This window comes from Paroedura picta, chromosome 7 (assembly GCF_049243985.1).
Source record: "Paroedura picta isolate Pp20150507F chromosome 7, Ppicta_v3.0, whole genome shotgun sequence".
Taxonomy (NCBI): Eukaryota; Metazoa; Chordata; class Lepidosauria; order Squamata; family Gekkonidae; genus Paroedura; species Paroedura picta.
Genome location: NC_135375.1, coordinates 75697234 through 75714868, shown reverse-complemented (window position 1 = coordinate 75714868; position 17635 = coordinate 75697234). Strand labels below are relative to the sequence as shown.

General features: G+C 39.9%; 1 protein-coding gene across 46 annotated transcripts in view; it reads left to right on the top strand.

Annotated features, from left to right (window-relative positions):
- PTPRD (protein tyrosine phosphatase receptor type D) overlaps positions 1 to 17635 on the top strand; it is a 1533354-nt gene that overhangs the window by 1176899 nt on the left and 338820 nt on the right. The gene's annotated exons all lie outside the window — the stretch shown is intronic.

Below are 17635 nucleotides of genomic sequence, written 5' to 3'. Positions count from 1 at the left end.
GATTCATTTAAACCTATTAAATTCTGCCTGGCAAGATTAATGTATTTCCCTTTCAGTGATCCTGTTTTGTTTTTTAACATTAGTTTGACAATCTTAGTGATGACATTTTTAGAAGATAACAATGTAGTTTGAAGTGTTCAGTATGCAACAGCTCAAGTTGCCCTGATGGACAACCTCTGTTATCAGTTGGACTGAGACAGGTTGGCACTGCTTGTACTATTAGACCTTTTGCCAGCGTTTGACAGTCGACCATGAGCTTCTAGCTCACCACCTTGCCAACACCAGAATACTAGGGACATCCCTTCAGTGGCTGATCTCTATTCTTTGGGGTTGCAGGTAGAGGGTAGCAATAGGAGAAAGATCCTCAAGCTACCACCAACTTACATGCAGAGTCCCTCAATCTCTCTTCAACCTTATTTAACAACTTCATGCACCCACTTGCCCAAATGGTATGGAAGTTTGGGCTGGGATGTCACCAGTATTCCGATGTCACCCTCCTCCTGATGGATGACCTTCCACCTTCCTCCTGATGGATGACCACTCTGATTCTACCCCAGAAGCATTAGCCAACTACCTGGATGCAGTGACGAGATGGCTCAATCAGAGTTATCTGAAGCTCAGTCCTTCAAAGATGGTGGTCCTGTGGCTAGGCAGGAAGGGTCCAAGCGAGGAAGTGCTTTTGCCCAACCTGGATGGTATGCAGTTATCAGTGGCTCACTACACTAGGAACCTGGATGTGATCCTGGCTGCTTCCCTCTCAATGCAAGCTCAGGTTACAAGAGTAGCATGGCTGACATTCTACCACCTTAACCAAGCCAAACTACTAGTTCCCTACTTGACCCTGGAACACCTAGACAAAGTTATCTACATGATGGTGACCTCTAGGCTAGACTTCTGCAACTTGCTCTACACAGGCCTACCCTTAACTCTGACCCGAAAACTGCAGCTGGTCCATAATGCAGTGGCCAGGGTCCTCACACCAACACCATGGAGGTTTCATATCTGACCTGTTCTGCAACAATTGCCCTGGTTACCAGTCAAATTCTGGATCAGGCTTAATGTTTACCTGAGGCCCAGGTATCTGCCTAAGTCCCTCAAAGAGCTCTGTGCTCCACCACCGCTAACCAGCTAGTGATCCCTGGCCTCAAGGAAGTCCACTTGACCTCAACTAAGGAAAGAGCTTTCACTGTCCTGCCCCACCTGATGGAATGAGCTCCCAGAAGACATCAGGGCCCTAACAGAACTACAGTAGTTCTGCAGGGCCTGCAAAAGGGCGATCCTCTGCCAGGCATCTGGTTGACCAACAACGATTGGGCCCCTGAACCTTCCTCTCCTGTACCCCATACACTGACCAATCATGGGTCAGTTTGTTGCTGTTATAGTTAAATTGTTACTTTCTGTTTATTGCTATTATTATTACTATTACCTTTATTTGGTATAGTCACAGAGTTTGATGTATTGTTCTTTGTTTTTTGTTTCATGCGAACCACCTTGACCCTTACTGGAGGGTTTTATACAAATGAAACAAATAGATAAATAAATTAACTAACTAACTAACTTGAGGTGCTGTGACCTTGCCTGTACCAGTTAAATCATGTTGGCATGAGAGAAAGCTGAGAGTTTAGAGAAACAGGAACTGACTGGAGACCTTTCTGCCTTGCCTTTTCTTGCATTTTGGATTCTAGACAAGAATTTTGCCTAACTTTGCCTTCGGATTCTACAATAGAGGATATAGGAATTGGTTTGTGCCAGTTTCCTACTATTCTCCCAGGACATAATTTCAATTTCCAATGAAATCCAGAGGAATAAAGATCTGAACTGATTTCGCTGCACAATCGTGACAGGATTTTTTCCTGCTTGATTTAGGACTATGTGATTCATGAGCACTTTCATATATATGAGAGTATGCATTTGCTTCTTGTTAAGAATGTATACTATTATTTCTCTTTGCATGTATTAAATTAGTGGAATCATTGCACATCCATTTAAATGTGGAGTTTGTTGTAATATTTTTCCTGTGAAGGTGTGATATGCAGCATGTAAATGTGTTAAGGATTTCTCATCACCTAATAGAGCGTAGTTAAGTCTAATTGGGGATGCTTCATATAGTGTTTTGGTTTAATGTTTATTGCCTTAGATCTTTTTAATGGTTCTATTGAATCATTGCATTATATTCCCTATTATCTATCTTAATTAGGTTTTTATAGGGCAGAATACCTCCCAAGTTCTTAGAATTTTTTTTTAGTGTACAATAAACAATCACTGAAATATTTATAGTTTAATTGCCTACTTCCACTTTGTACTCCTAGGCTTAGTGGCTTATATATAAGGTTGCATTAGAATTTGGGAAAGTTAGCCTTTTAATATATCTACTAGTAAGTTTATTTTGCATATAAATCTCTTTGCATAGCTGATCCATAGGTTACAGAATGCGGAATAAACATGCTGGTCTAAAACAATAGAAGAAAGTTTGAGTCTAATAGCACCTTTAAATCCAACAGGTTTAATTCTGGATATAAGTTTGTGTGTGCATGCATTTACAAGAAAGCCTATTCCCAGAATTAAACTTTGTTGGTCCTAAAGGTGACATGGAACTCACACTTTTTTCTGATGCATTTGTAGTAAAAATTAACTACTCTTAGTCAGAATTACTTTAAATATTTCAGACATAAATTTCTGTCCTTTTCTCTTAATTCAAGAGAAATAGGCAGAAGTCTGTTGTGTTTCTTCCAAGTTTCCTGAGCAGTTTGTCAAGTGCTGCTGGCTGGCCAAGTGAGAGTGGCTTCAGAGACTGTACCAAGGTAAAGTGGAATTGCTGGATTGCATTATCATAATTCCTGAAACAGGTATTTTCTTTCTCATCTTACTTTTGGAGCAGAAGACCAATATCTCTATCTATCTATCTATCTATCTATCTATCTATCTATCTATCTATCTATCTATCTATCTATCTATCTATCTATCTATCTATCTATCTATCTATCTATCTATCTCTCTCTCTCTCTCTCTCTCTCTCTCTCTCTCTCTCTCTCTCTCTCTCTCTCTCTCTCTCTCTCTCTCTCTCTCTCTCTCTCTCTCTCTCTCTCTCTCTCTCTCTCTCTCTCTCTCTCTCTCTCTCTCCATATCCATATCCATATCCATATCCATATCCATATCCATATCCATATCCATCCATCCATCCATCCATCCATCCATCCATCCATCCATCCATCCATATATATATATATATATATATATATATATATATATATATATATATATATATATATATATATATATATATATATATATATATATATATATATATATATATATATATATATATATATATATATATATATATATATATATATATATATATATATACACACACATACATATACACATACATACATATACATATATATAAATAAAAACAGGAAGTAGAAGATCTTTCAATTTCCTTCTCCCTTTGCATCTACTAATGTCAATTTGACATTATAGCAGCACAACTTGCCTGTGGGGATGTGGGTTGTGAAAAATTCCTGCAAAGCAGAGGCAAAATGGGGGTGGTTTGAAGTGCATAATGCATAATATTGGAATCACCCAAATGCTTTTCTTCTTGAAATTTGTCCCTCCCCCTTTATTTTTCCTGTCAGGAGTCCACTTCTGATTTCATTTTCCTCTGCAAAAAAAAAAAAATGTAGGCCTATGGGAGGGCTGAAGAACAAAAGAGTATCTGAAACAGTGTTACTCTAGCAAAACCGACCACTTCTTCCCCTCCCCCTCAGCCCCTGAGAAGACAAATGAAACTCTTCTTAGAACCTATTCCTATAAAGAACAACAAATCCTTTCTGTTAAGTAATTTACAGCACGAGGACAGTGCAGCCCCTCAGTTTGTCTAAGCGATATATGGATTGGTCATTCAGATCAACTACTGTGTTCCTCTAAAGCAGGAGTAGTCAAACTGCGGCCCTCCAGATGCCAGCGAATGCTGGCAGGGGCTCCTGGGAATTGTAGTCCATGAACATCTGGAGGGCCGCAGTTTGACTACCCCTGCTCTAAAACAGTAGTCCCCAACCTTTTTATCACCGGGGACTGGTCAACGCTTGACAATTTTACTGAGGCCTGGGGGGGGGGGTGTATTTTGCCAAAAGACGTCACCATCGCCTCAACCCCTGCTCCACTTACTTTCCCGCCGGCTCCCCTGACTTCCCACCGCCCAATTGGCGGTGCTGCCAGCAGAAACTGGAGAGGGGGGAGCCAAGGGGGGGAGCCCCAGCTATGGCAGCCGCTAGAGAGCACCAAAGGTGAGCCAGCGGCAGTGTGGCAGGGCAGCCCCCTAGGCAGCAGCCAGGGAGGAGGACGAGGAGGAACCACGGCCTGGTACCCATGGACCGGTCCCGGTCCCTGGACTGGAGGTTGGGGACCACTGCTCTTAAGGATATATAAATGCTACAACATTGGAAGAAATTGCTTGGATTGTTTTTTTAACCTCCCAGTGCATTCAGAAGAATTGAATAATAATCAATAATCATAGAATCATAGAATCATAGAGTTGGAAGGGGCCATACAGGCCATCTAGTCCAACCCCCTGCTCAACGCAGGATTAGCCCTAAGCATCCTAAAGCATCCAAGAAAAGTGTGTATCCAGCCTTTGCTTGAAGACTGCCAGTGAGGGGGAGCTCACCACCTCCTTAGGCAGCCTATTCCACTGCTGAACTACTCTGACTGTGAAAAACTTTTTCCTGATATCTAGCCTATATCGTTGTACTTGAAGTTTAAACCCATTACTGCGTGTCCTTTCCTCTGCAGCCAGCAGAAACAGCATCCTGCCCTCCTCCAAGTGACAACCTTTCAAATACTTAAAGAGGGCTATCATGTCCCCTCTCAACCTCCTTTTCTCCAGGCTGAACATTCCCAAGTCCCTCAACCTATCTTCATAGGGCTTGGTCCCTTGGCCCCAGATCATCTTCGTCGCTCTCCTCTGTACCCTTTCAATTTTATCGATGTCCTTCTTGAAGTGAGGCCTCCAGAACTGCACACAGTACTCCAGGTGTGGTCTGACCAGTGCCGTATACAATGGGACTATGACATCTTGTGATTTTGATGTGATACCTCTGTTGATACAGCCCAAAATGGCATTTGCCTTTTTTACCGCTGCATCACACTGCCTGCTCATGTTTAGTTTACAATCCACAAGCACCCCAAGGTCTCGTTCACACACACTGCTACCTAGAAGCGTATCCCCCATCCAGTAGGCATGCTTTTCATTTTTCTGACCCAGATGCAGAACTTTACACTTATCTTTATTAAATTGCATCTTGTTCTCATTTGCCCATTTTTCCATTGTGTTCAGATCTCGTTGAACTCTGTCTCTATCTTCCGGAGTATTTGCCAGTCCTCCCAATTTGGTGTCATCTGCAAACTTGATGAGTAGTCCCTCCACCCCCTCATCTAGATCATTAATAAATATGTTAAAAAGTACCGGGCTGAGCACCGAACCCTGAGGTACCCCACTACTCACCTCTCTCCAGTCTGATGAAACACCATTGACAACAACTCTTTGAGTGCGGTTCTCTAACCAATTCCCTATCCACCTAACGATCTGAAAATCCAGATTGCAGTCCTTCAACTTATCCATCAGAACATCATGGGGAACCTTGTCAAAAGCTTTACTAAAATCCAAGTAAATGACATCAACCAAATTTCCCCGATCCAGCAAACCTGTTACTTGTTCAAAAAAGGAAACTAGGTTGGTCTGGCAGGACCTGTTGGAGACAAATCCATGCTGACTTCCTTGGATCACCAAATTGTCCTCCAGATGTTTGCAGATCGCTCCCTTTAATATCTGCTCCATTATCTTTCCCACAACAGAGGTCAGACTCACTGGTCTGTAGTTTCCCGGGTCATCCTTCCTCCCTTTTTTGAAGATCGGAATAACGTTTGCTCTTTTCCAGTCCTCCGGGACATCTCCAGTCCTTAAAGAGGTTCCGAAGATGATGGACAAGGGCTGTGCAAGTTCTCTGGAAAGTTCTTTGAGTACTCTCGGGTGCATTTCATCTGGACCAGGGGATTTGAACTCATCCAGTGCAGCTAAATGCCTCTTGACAACCTCTCTATCCATGTTAACCTACCACCCAGACACTGTCCTTTGGCTACAGCCATCTCTAGACGTGCCTAAACACTTTGACCTGTGGGAAAAAACAGATGTAAAATAGGCACTAAGCCTTTCTGCTTTCTCTGCATCTTTCGTTAGAGTTTGTCCATCCGCACCCAACAGCGGGCCTATTGCCTCCTTTACTTTACGTTTGCTCCTCACGTAACTGAAAAATCTTTTCTTATTACAGTGGGCTTCCCTGGCCAATCTTAGCTCACTCTCAGCTTTGGCCTTTCTGATGATTGATCTACAGTGCCTAGTAACCTGTAGGTACTCTTCTTTAGAGCTCTGTCCTTCCCTCCATTTCCTGAACATTTTCCTTTTCTTTCTTAGTTCTTCTTGAAGTTCTCTGTTCATCCAAATAGGCTTCTTAGAGCTCCTGCAGTCAATACCGACTGCTGTCACGCAGTTCGCTGCAGTTAAGGCTTACTCTAAAAGCACAAACCTAGATATACATGTAAGCAAGAATTAAGGCTTCGTTTCTTTCTTACTAAAATGTTTTTTCTCTTCATTTTCCTCCAATGTATGGTTCTCTGAAAAAATGCTTGGTTCTCTGCAGAAAGTGAATATGGTAGTGTATTTCTTCAATAGTGCATTCTAGTAGCTAATGGGTAGATGAGTGAGCTTAGCTACAACCAGGCAACCTTAATATTGAAGTATTTATTGTAATGCAAAATCATTAAAAGGTTTGTGCTTATTGGTTTTAGATCTTTCAGATTAAATGCTCCCTGTTCCATTTGTCTTGCATTCTTTGGTCAGAAATGCTAAATGCAACAGAATGTTGAACATACTCAAGGAATATTAATTATTTTCTCCTCCATTTATTTTATTTATTTATATCTTTGTTATAGGCTTGCCCCTATTGAGCCAGTCATTTGGGGGCAGCTTTCAACAGAATATTCTTACAGAATATATAAAATATATTTCAAGAGGTATCCCGTTCTCTGTAAGCAGAAGGTGCTGATGATCACCTGTCTTCCTGACTTTCCACTTCACCAGCAGTTCTTACTGATCCGAGGAAGACTTATGGTACAGATCAGGAGTAAGGAGCTGGTGCAATTGTTCCCTTTTTCCATTAGGAGAATTAACGTCATACAGAGGCAGCAGAGTGATTTTGCCTACACTCTTTGAATTGCAGGAGGAGCTGTGATCATACTGTGGCACTCACAGGATCTTTGTGCTGGACAAGACTTGTCTCCAACTCTTCTAATCAGCAAAACAGAGCTGATTAGAAGTTTACTTCAGAAAGTGTCACTTCATTGATGTTAAACAGAGACCAAACCAGTATTTATTATTTTGCTTATTTTACCAAATTTCTTCCATCAGAAGAGCCACCATGGCATAAAACAAATTAAAGCATACATAATAATATCTGATTTTCACTTGCCTAATCTTCCAGTTTATGAAGCAGATATTTACTATACAGTCTTGCAATCTAAAAGTTCACCTTGGTACAAACCAGCTCCTAACATTCTTGGAGGAAACTTCGGCCCTTGACCCATACCAGTCTGGCTTCCATCCTGGCCATGGGATAGATACTGTGCTGGTTGCCTTAACGGAGGATATCTGGGATGAATCAGCCATTCTCGTGCTTTTAGACCTGTTGGCCACATTTGTCATGGTCGACCATGATATTTTGGCCCACTGTCTTACTGGGGCCAGGATTAGGGGGACTGCACTTCAATGGCTGGTAATGAACATGCATATTGTGGATAACTTTCTGATGCTTCCTTGTACAACTACATCCTTGCATTTATCCAAATCATATACCAGGGAGTCTGGGCAGCCATGTTATGTCTTTCAGCATACAGGTGATATGATCTCTGTGACCTCCCCCTCTAGCAATCTTGCCACCATATTGCGTATGAGCTGGAGGTTTTGGACAGTTTTTAAGAGCAGTTCCATATACAGCATGTTATAGTAATCTAATACGAATGAATCACTGTGGCTAAATCATGCTTTTCAAGCTGTGAGACTAAGCATTACCAGTGTCTGCAAATGACTGCTAAAGCTCACTACCGAATCATAGTGACATTCCAAATAATGACCAGTATGAATAGCTATGTGCATTTCAGTAGATCTATATGTCAGGGCAGCCTTTTCCAACTTTTTTTTACCATTGAGAAACCCCTGAAACATTCTTCAGGCTTAGAGACACCTCAGAAGTGACACAATTATGCAGAATATAGTTAGGACGCATAACTGGATACTTGCCCACCAGGTGCCCCTCTTCTTTTCACCCACTCTAGGCCCATCGTAGGTCTTGTTGGGAGGGATGGGTGGGTGGGTCGACATGACCATATCATCCAATAAATGTTTAACTCCCACCCTTCCATGGCTGTTAGGGAAACTCAGGGTTTCTCGAAACCCCTGTTGAGAAAGTCTGTTAGGGCAAGGAATGGCATCAAACAGAAATTTAAAATTACCCAGTGAGAGTACTATGGTCTTCTCCTTCCTGCAACATTTTGCAGGATAGTCCCCTCAGTGATCCTCCCTTGTGATCCACACTAGTAAAAATCATAATTAAATTGGAATTACGAAGGAGTGAAATGCAATGCATTTCTATTCTTGCATAAACTAACATGCCTATCTCACATAATATATATTCTTACCTAGGGGTAATAATAGCTGTTGGTTCTCAGGTATATTCTGCAATGTCCCCTGTCTTTGAGGAGTTGACTCCCTGTGGAAATTGGGAACATTTTTTCCCTTCCTCTTAAAATTTTTTAAAGACAGCTTTTGGCTAATAGTCCTAGAGTCAGTTTTCTGATACTTTTGGCAGCATGGATTGTATATTTTTATCTATTTATAGTTATTTTTGATTGTATCAATACCTCCTTGAGCCCTCAATATGATGAAAGGCAGAGTAGAATATTCAAAAATATATTAAATTTCTAGTCCTAATATATAGGTTGTGTCCCCAATAGTTGCCTCCGACTAGCTACAAAGCAATGTTCTTGTATTTGTGTAGTTTAAGAAAATGGACAAAAACTGTAAGACAATAGCTGTTTTTGGAGGTCATGACCCTTTCTGCATGCACAGCTTCGTTCTAATTATCACTGAACTGAAGCCAGTATCCATTTAATTCACATCCTGTTCCTGCACTAAGCATATTTCTTGTTTCTCTGATTTTTCTTCTTCAAATCACAGATTATTACAGCTAATGAGCAAAACAGATTGTGAGTTTCTTCCTTATGTCTCTGGTTGGTTTCTGCTCATTGGTCAGTTTCAGATAGGGGGTGGCTTTTGACATTATAAGGAGAGATACTTAAAGATTTGTTCACTTTCAGGTGGTCATCTTAGTAAAAGGGTTTCCCACTTTCATCTTGTCTAAGCTCCAGTACTGCGCAAGAATATAAATTATAAATAACTTATAAATAAATTATAAATAAAGACTCCCTTGTCTTGTGAGAATTGGGGTTCAGTGGTAGTTAACCTAACCATGGGTTTAATATTTTTTTTTCTCACAGAATCATTCATGCCAATTTTATTTATTTTTTTGCTTTGAAAACATGGGGCAGCCATATTTAAAACAAACTTTTAAAGAAAAAATAAAGTAAAACTGGTATGGCTAATTCTGTGAGGAAAAAAAAGTTAATGCAATATTCATTATTTCTATAATAATCTAATAAATATTGCTGCATATTGCATTCCTTTGAGCAGGTTTATTTAGCATAGATTTACAGCCTCTATATGCTAAATGACAAATAACTAAGCAACATTAGCATTAATCTTTTCTCTTCCTGAACCTAAGCATGTTTTCCTGGATAAATTACTTTTGAAGTAAAGCAAGAACCTTTGTGAATTTTTGTTTGTTTCAGCCATTTTTGATTTGCTCTTCTTGTGAGGTGTGAATTTTGGGAAGTATTTTTGGCAGTATATGTTTAAAAACACTGAAGAATGAATTACACACTGAAGTTGCAGCTGCTTTTAAAAACATGAAATCATTGAGTCAAGGACATATCAAAGTTAAGGAAACAATGTGTTATTTTACTCCTTTACTCCAAGAGATAATGTCTTCTTATATTGGAAATTGTATCACAATTTTATATGGTCCATTGGGTCACGAAAGACAGAAGGACATAGAAAGAGAGAGAGAGTTTGCATTTTACTCCATGACTAACCTCTGTGGAGTAGAATGCTAGATTCCAACTTACAGAGAGGATGGAAAATGTTTTATCTCTGTAGAGTTTAATAATCATTCAGTATTCACACATGCTGCTGTGAGGGACTCTAGCAATATGTATTCCGAGGTTCATGTTAGAGATTTTGCCATGCTATGATCCTATATTTAATTCATAACAAGTATTGCATTGCCTAAAATAGCTGAATGACATCCAGCACAGATGACAATGAATGAGCTGATCGCAGCATGCATGAAAGGAGAACATACCAAGGGCAAAGGGATGTTCAGTAATATTGTAACAATGCAGATATTCTAGTGATATATATTCTTCATCCTTGTGGAACGTGGTGTTTCTTCCAGTTATCTCCCCCATCATTTTTTAATCCTCCTTCTTACCCATTTAGGCCAATTTAGTTAAATAAGTCAGAAGACTATCACATCCTTACTTTTGGTAGCTTTATTTCATTATCATCAAGTTAATATGCTGGTATCTTCCAAACTCGGTGTATTTGTTAATCTTGTTCTGTGTTGTTATAAGACAATACAGAGTTAAGTGAGCTGTCATTTTGAAAAGAAAACAGTGGTCTCTGATGCAAAGTGACTCCCTATTCTTTGTTCGTGTCAGACAAACAATACAATACAATACAATCCATATTAGGAAGCCAGTGACCCTTGTGTACATTGTGTGTTGTTTCAATGTTTTAGTAATACTGCTTGATGTTAATCATTACAGGAACCCTTATTTCACATTCCCCCTCCTTGTCTTGTAGGCTGTGTTGTTTGTAACAAATCAGCAGTACTAAGTAAGGGTTGTAAATCATGAGTAGTATGTACCAATTCCACCTTTTTCTAGAACACATCCATGCAGATAGTCCAGGACCCCCTCAGCTCCTTCCTCGCATAGCTACTGAACACTGAACAGCATCAGAAAATGAGTTAGACATCAGGTCAACGGGGTTGTCAGCTCTCTTGGTCTAACAAAGGATATCATTCTTAATTGATTGGTAACATTTGAGTGCTAATAGGAGACTATTAAGCATTATTTTATAGCTGGGCTCTACAGAAGACATTGAAATTAGATTTTGCATAGAATATTAGATGTAACATTGAAAGAGAACAGTCAGGAGTAAAATAAAATTGCATAGATCATAAGTTCTTGGCTGTGTGTGTACTGGCTCTTCAGATCATATTATTAAGATTATTTTTTAAAATGTTGCATCAGCCAGTATTAATCGACCATTAAAATGAAACATTAAATTGCTTCCCTTTCCTTAGCTTATTAAAATATGTGTTTCAAATTATGTTAAAAAATTAGAATGTATCTGTAATTGGGTTGGCTGTAACTCAATCTCAAATTGAATAGGATCTCAAGTGGTAGGTGCTGGAGAAGATGTCTACTTTACACTTTGGAAAACAATGGATTCTATATAGACTATAATGTCCTAGACTTCAGGTGGATGTTCTGACTTGGTATAAAACTAATATTTATGAATTTTACGTTTTTATATCCCATATTTTCAGGATTGCTCAAAACCACTTAACTCATTAAAAGTAAGCATGTTATTCTGCTTGACACCAAGATGTCATATAGAAGAAAGTGTCTTCACATATTGTCCTCATTTTTGACACAATTTCCGTTAATACATATGGCGCCTACTCTATAAATGAATGTAAGACTAATATTTCAGAAATATTCTTTTTTTTATGACCATTTTTACCAGGCACAGTTACATAGTACGGAAGAATCTACTTTTATTTCTTCATTAGTGGAATGATTAGTGTAAAGATATATTAGCATAGTGTGCCTATTTTCAATTAATAATTTTAGAACAGAAGGACTATGCAAAATTGTAACAGTTCAGGAATGGTCTTCAGTATGTTAACTAAGCATTCCAAATATTTTAGGATTAAATTTTAAAAAATATTTTAAAAACACACAGGTTCTTCTTTCTTTTTGACTGAGCTGAAAAGATAAGTGACCACAAACTGTTGCCTAATGAGAAGAACAGTATAAGAATGTCACCAATTGTTCAATGGTTTTTAACTGTTTTATTATTTAATCTCAATGTATTTATTAAACACTGTAAAATACCTTGAGATGGCAAGTCCGATAGGGGCAGTCTATAAATTTGAAAATAAATAAAATAAATAAACACAAAGCTAACTTATTTACCAAGAAATGCCACAGCCAATATACTAAAACAAAACTTATTAGTAGAGCATTTGAGCTAAACTTTGAAACACTTGAGTATATCCAGTGGCAGGGCTCAACCTCACATGGAAACAAGGATATATATAGATATAGATAGATAGATAGATAGATAGATAGATAGATAGATAGATAGATAGATAGATAGATAGATAGATAGAGATAGAGATATATAGATATAGATATATATAGATATAGATACACACACACACATACAGCAAGCAGCAAGCAGTACTTTGATATGGCTTATAGATGTCCTTCCATGCTGTAAGGAAGGATTATGCCCTGTATTTTTAAAGACATAGCCTTGGTGGAATTGAAGGTCTATCATCCCAGAAATGCATGGTGAAATAGTATACCTGTTAATGGAAAAATTTAGAGCAGTAAATAGTCCATTTAATTTTATAAAAGTGTTTCTGGGAACAACTTTGTATGACAAATGCTACTTAAGAATTTCTATATTTAACAGCAAGGCATAAGTACAGCATGTCAATTTGTATGAAATGTGGGTTTGTTGCTGTCTGATATGAAGCTAAGTGCAGGTATTTTAAAGACAGCCATCCATTTAGTGAGCCAACCATTTTCATGCCATATTGTTTGACTGACTGACTTGCCAGCCAAGCCATTTATTACACTTCCTAGGGGGAAAAAAGGCAAATGTCCTTCTAAACATTCTTTTTCATAATCGCTAGCAGACTTAATGAAACTTAGTTACAGCTACTTGGTGTCTTATAGTACTCTAGTGGGGAATGTAGGAAGTATGTCAGATTATACCTATTCAATCAAGTTGTGCAGCCAGGGGTAATTTTCCAGGCTGGTGCATGACGAATTATGCATGCAACTTCTGTTATTGTTGGTAGCTCTACAATTAATCGTTGATTGTCATATTGTATATGTACTCCTACAAGTGCTGTGCCTTAACAATGGAATCTAAAAATAATTGGTCAAGTCTTCAGTGGCTGCAAATTGGTTTTGCTTCGTTAGCATCTATGAAGCTGAGGCAGTTCCCGCCAGCTGAGAATCCATCTCCGAGTGGCTGACTAAAATAATTAATGGAAGTCCTTCCAGTATAAATAAATTAAAATGTTTTCGAAGTATTATTTGTGCTAGTTTCTTAAGACTGAGGTGCTGCCTAGTAAAGGTTTCAGAAAAAGTGAGAACAGGAAAAGTTTATCAATCAATCAGTCATTGTTCTCATCCTCTCATTCTCATCCTTCCCAGAAGGAGCCCGGCAAAGCACCAGTGTTCCTCCCCCCTCTTCCATTTTACCCTCAGAAGTCCTCTGGGACACGATAGCACACCTGGATGTCTAAATAAGGATTTAAACCAGGGTTTGCCTAGTCCTAGTGTACATGGAAAGGTTTGGATGCATATTGGTGGTGATAAGGAAGGATTCCATCCCGCCCCCAATAGTTCTCAAAAGTCCTGTTCAGGCATTAGTTAAAGATAAAAATGAGTGTGTAAAACAGTTATTAGGACAGGAACCTGTATGTGTACAATCCACACTCTACAGGTGTACAATCCAGACTCTTTTCAGTCTCTGGTTGCCTTTAGAATTTCGCTACAAGGTGGTGGGTGCAAGCATACAATGGCTGCCACAGGACGTAAAACCAACCACAAAATGTTAAGTAGTAAGGACATGCATAAATCAAATACTACACCTTCAACAGTTCAGGAATCAACTCTCTTTGATTGAATGCCTTTTAAAATTAATATAGTGTTTAAAATATTGCTTGCATACAAATGATTTAATTTGCTTATTGAGATTTGTTTTAAAAAACACATCTGGCAGTATCTATGTTCATTTTTGCAGGCATCTAATGCACTGGAGGGGGGAATCTTCTCTTGGTTGTCAGTGGTCATGAGTCCTTCTCTCATGAACCTGCACTATTACTTGTACAAAACCATATTATTATACAATGCACTCCTATCTAAAACCAATTCTGAAGTTTAGCTGGGTGGTCAAGGGAATTCTGTTTGGTGTGGCCCCAACAAATACTTCTATAGTGTTTCTTTTTGGAGCCCATCTGTTGTCCCCTCCTACTTCTGGGAATAAAAATTATGTCTCTTTTGAGATACTTATGGTGGAATTCCCTCACCCCCTTCCCATTTCTTCTTCTTTTAAATGTCTACATGAGTGTTCCTTTACCTTTCCTTTTTTGGTAGTACTCCCTTCTTTGGCTGTTTGCACGCAGTTGTGAGCCTGGGACGGTCCAGGCAACGGTCGGGTCATCCGTGCAGCGGTTGTGGAGCAATGGTCTCGGTGGGATAGCAGGGGAGGTGGATGCGTTGTGGAGAGGCAGATGGTGGGCATGCCAGCGATAGGGCCACAGCAATGGCAACTGCGGTGGACAATCCAGTCAGCAGTGGCAGTGCAGCAAAGGCAGGCTGCTGCAGAGGGTTCTGTGGTTGGGCTCCTTCCAGTCACTTCTGGCAAGTCATGAGCTGTTCTGGTGGTGGGGCCATGGGCCACAGGCAGTCTAAGCTTTTGGCCTGTAATGGTGGAGACTGGCAGCCAGCCGGTGGGCAGCCCCAATACAGACTCTGATGGGAATCCTGGAGATCTCCATTGATGTCCAAGATCCGTAACTTCCTTTCCCTTTTTCTTGCTTTTATCTTGGTTGCTTGCCTTTCCGTTTCTGTTTTTTCTTCATTGGTTCTTGCTTTCTATTTGTAGTACGATGTTGTGGTTTTGGCTTTGGGTTTTTGATCTGTTGCATTCCTTCAAGGTTTTCTGTGGTTGATTTTGGTGACCAATTTAGCAGTGTTCTTATTTTTTGTTTTTGTTTTGGTCTGGCCAAATTCTGCTGTTTTTTGGCAGTCTTCCTTTGGCTGGGCCTATTTAGTTTTCGGAGCAGTCTAATTTTGTGACTGCTCCAGCCGCCATTTTGTTTGAGATCATACATTTATCATTATCATACATTTATTTATTCATTCAGCTTATATACTGCCCCTCACTGCGAAGTCTAGAACCTTCTACTTCGTAAATAAAAATAATACAATAATAAAAAATATATAATATTTTACAACATTTCTTGTGGCCTTGGGAAAGAAAATGTGAATATATATATATATATATATATATATATATATATATATATATATATATATATATATATATATATATATATATAATCAAAATTAATAATAAGTAGTGGGTTTTTTTAGCAGTGCTTGTGAAGTAGCTCTACAGCAATCCCATGAAAGTTCAATTGCATGAAAGTACAAAGCTCATGAAGAAACTGAGAAGTCAAACAGTACTAGACACCAGTTTTCCTGGTATGGAATTGAACATGGCAATTTTATATGCAAACAAATTTTGATATGTTTTGCAGGGGGGGACGTGTCCTGGCCTCAACAGAGGACACTGACACAATCACCTTGGAATAAACGTAAGCCACAGCATGTATTGTTATGCAGATGAGCCTTGCCCCCTTGCAGACAGCCAACTACAAAGGAGCCCCCATCCCAGCAGGCCCCACAAGGACCAAGCATCATGCAGGTCAAGATTTCCTGGACCACCTGGCCTGCTGGGCAAATGGATTTCTACTTTGAGTAGGTCTCCCACAGCCGCCTTCCATACAAGGCAAGTGCCTCCATGCCTGGGGAAGCACTGCAGCTCAACATGCACCTGGCCTCTTATGGAAGCCCCTGATACTGGCAGAGCCCAGCTCACGGGCACCGGGTCCGCTCCAAAGGATATGCCCCCATGAACAAAACCACTAGCTATAATTAAGAATGACAGAATGACAGCTTAAATACAACAAAAAAGTCAACCATGGAGCATAGCATAAATACAGTGGTGGGGTAGAAAGTTGAACAGGCAGAGGAAGAGGGAAAGAGGTCAAGCCTCGCATGCCACTGCCTTATATGGGCATTCTTGGGCCAGACTCCACATGCCCCTGATCATTCTTGGGCCAGACTCCACATGCTCCTGATCATGCCTTCTGGCCCCAGCAGTACTGGAAGCTCCAGCAGATCACATGACCCCTGCAAACATGCTGCGCCCCCTCAGCTGCAGCTGGGCCTCCATCCTTTTTTGGGCTAGAGTCCTTCATGCTGCAATCAGTGGTTCCCCATTAATGGTGACGGCCACGTTTGTGTAAACTCTTATCTTTCAAATTAAGAGGACGAAAAACCCATCATGTCACTAATAAACAAAAATTTCTTTAAATTAATAGGAGGACTTCAGCATTCACTTCACAGTCAAGTGTTTGTTTCAGAAAGTGGAAAGGAGTTAATAGCAGCTTTCATTTCTGAAAGAAGACTCTTGGGCATTTTTTACCTATGCAACAAAATTACACCCACATATTGTAAGACTTTGTCTTGCATCACATTCTGATGCTAGACTTGATCTGACTCAAAACCCTGCAACTAAAAGATAACAAGTGGGAAACCTGTGATGACTTGGCAGGATGTCTCATTTCCCCACAACCTTTTGCCTTTTGTTTTTTAGCTCGTCCAGGATATTACACTCACGCATGCATTTTTGAATTCTTATGCAAATTTGGTGTTTCTTCCATAGTGTGTGGGGGGGAGGGACCCATGTGTCTGTCCCTGGCCCTGTTCTAGGGATTTTGTAATCCCCATCTGTGGCCTGGTTTAGAATTAGTTGTAATAATACAGAGATTCCTATACCCTCTACATCTAGGATTATCAACTTCAAAGTGGGGCCTGAAGTTCTCCCAGAATTACAGTTAATTTCCATGCTACAGATATAGGTTTACCAGAGGAAGTTGAGGCATTGGAAGGCAGACTCTATGGCTGTGTTGCCCTACCCGGACATACCCAGGAGGGAGTCCAAATTCTAACACATTCAGCCGATGACTGGAGGTAGGGGCTTGACAACAGCATCATATCCACACTGAACTTCCTCCTCAGGCCCTGACCTCCACTCCCAAGTCCAAGTATTTCCCAGGCCCATGATGACAATATCTACTCCTAGGATAATTATGAGGATCAAGGAGCAGCCCTGGCTAAAAAGGCAAGGGGATGTTTATATCCAGACACTTGGAGAGTTCTGGGTCTTTGGCTGACTAAGAACAGGATCTTTGCAAATCTTGATACAACCAGTGAGAATGTACAATGATAGTGAAGATATTTTTATTACTATATAATAATAAACTGGAAAAATGATAGCTACAAATAACTTCAAAGTGTT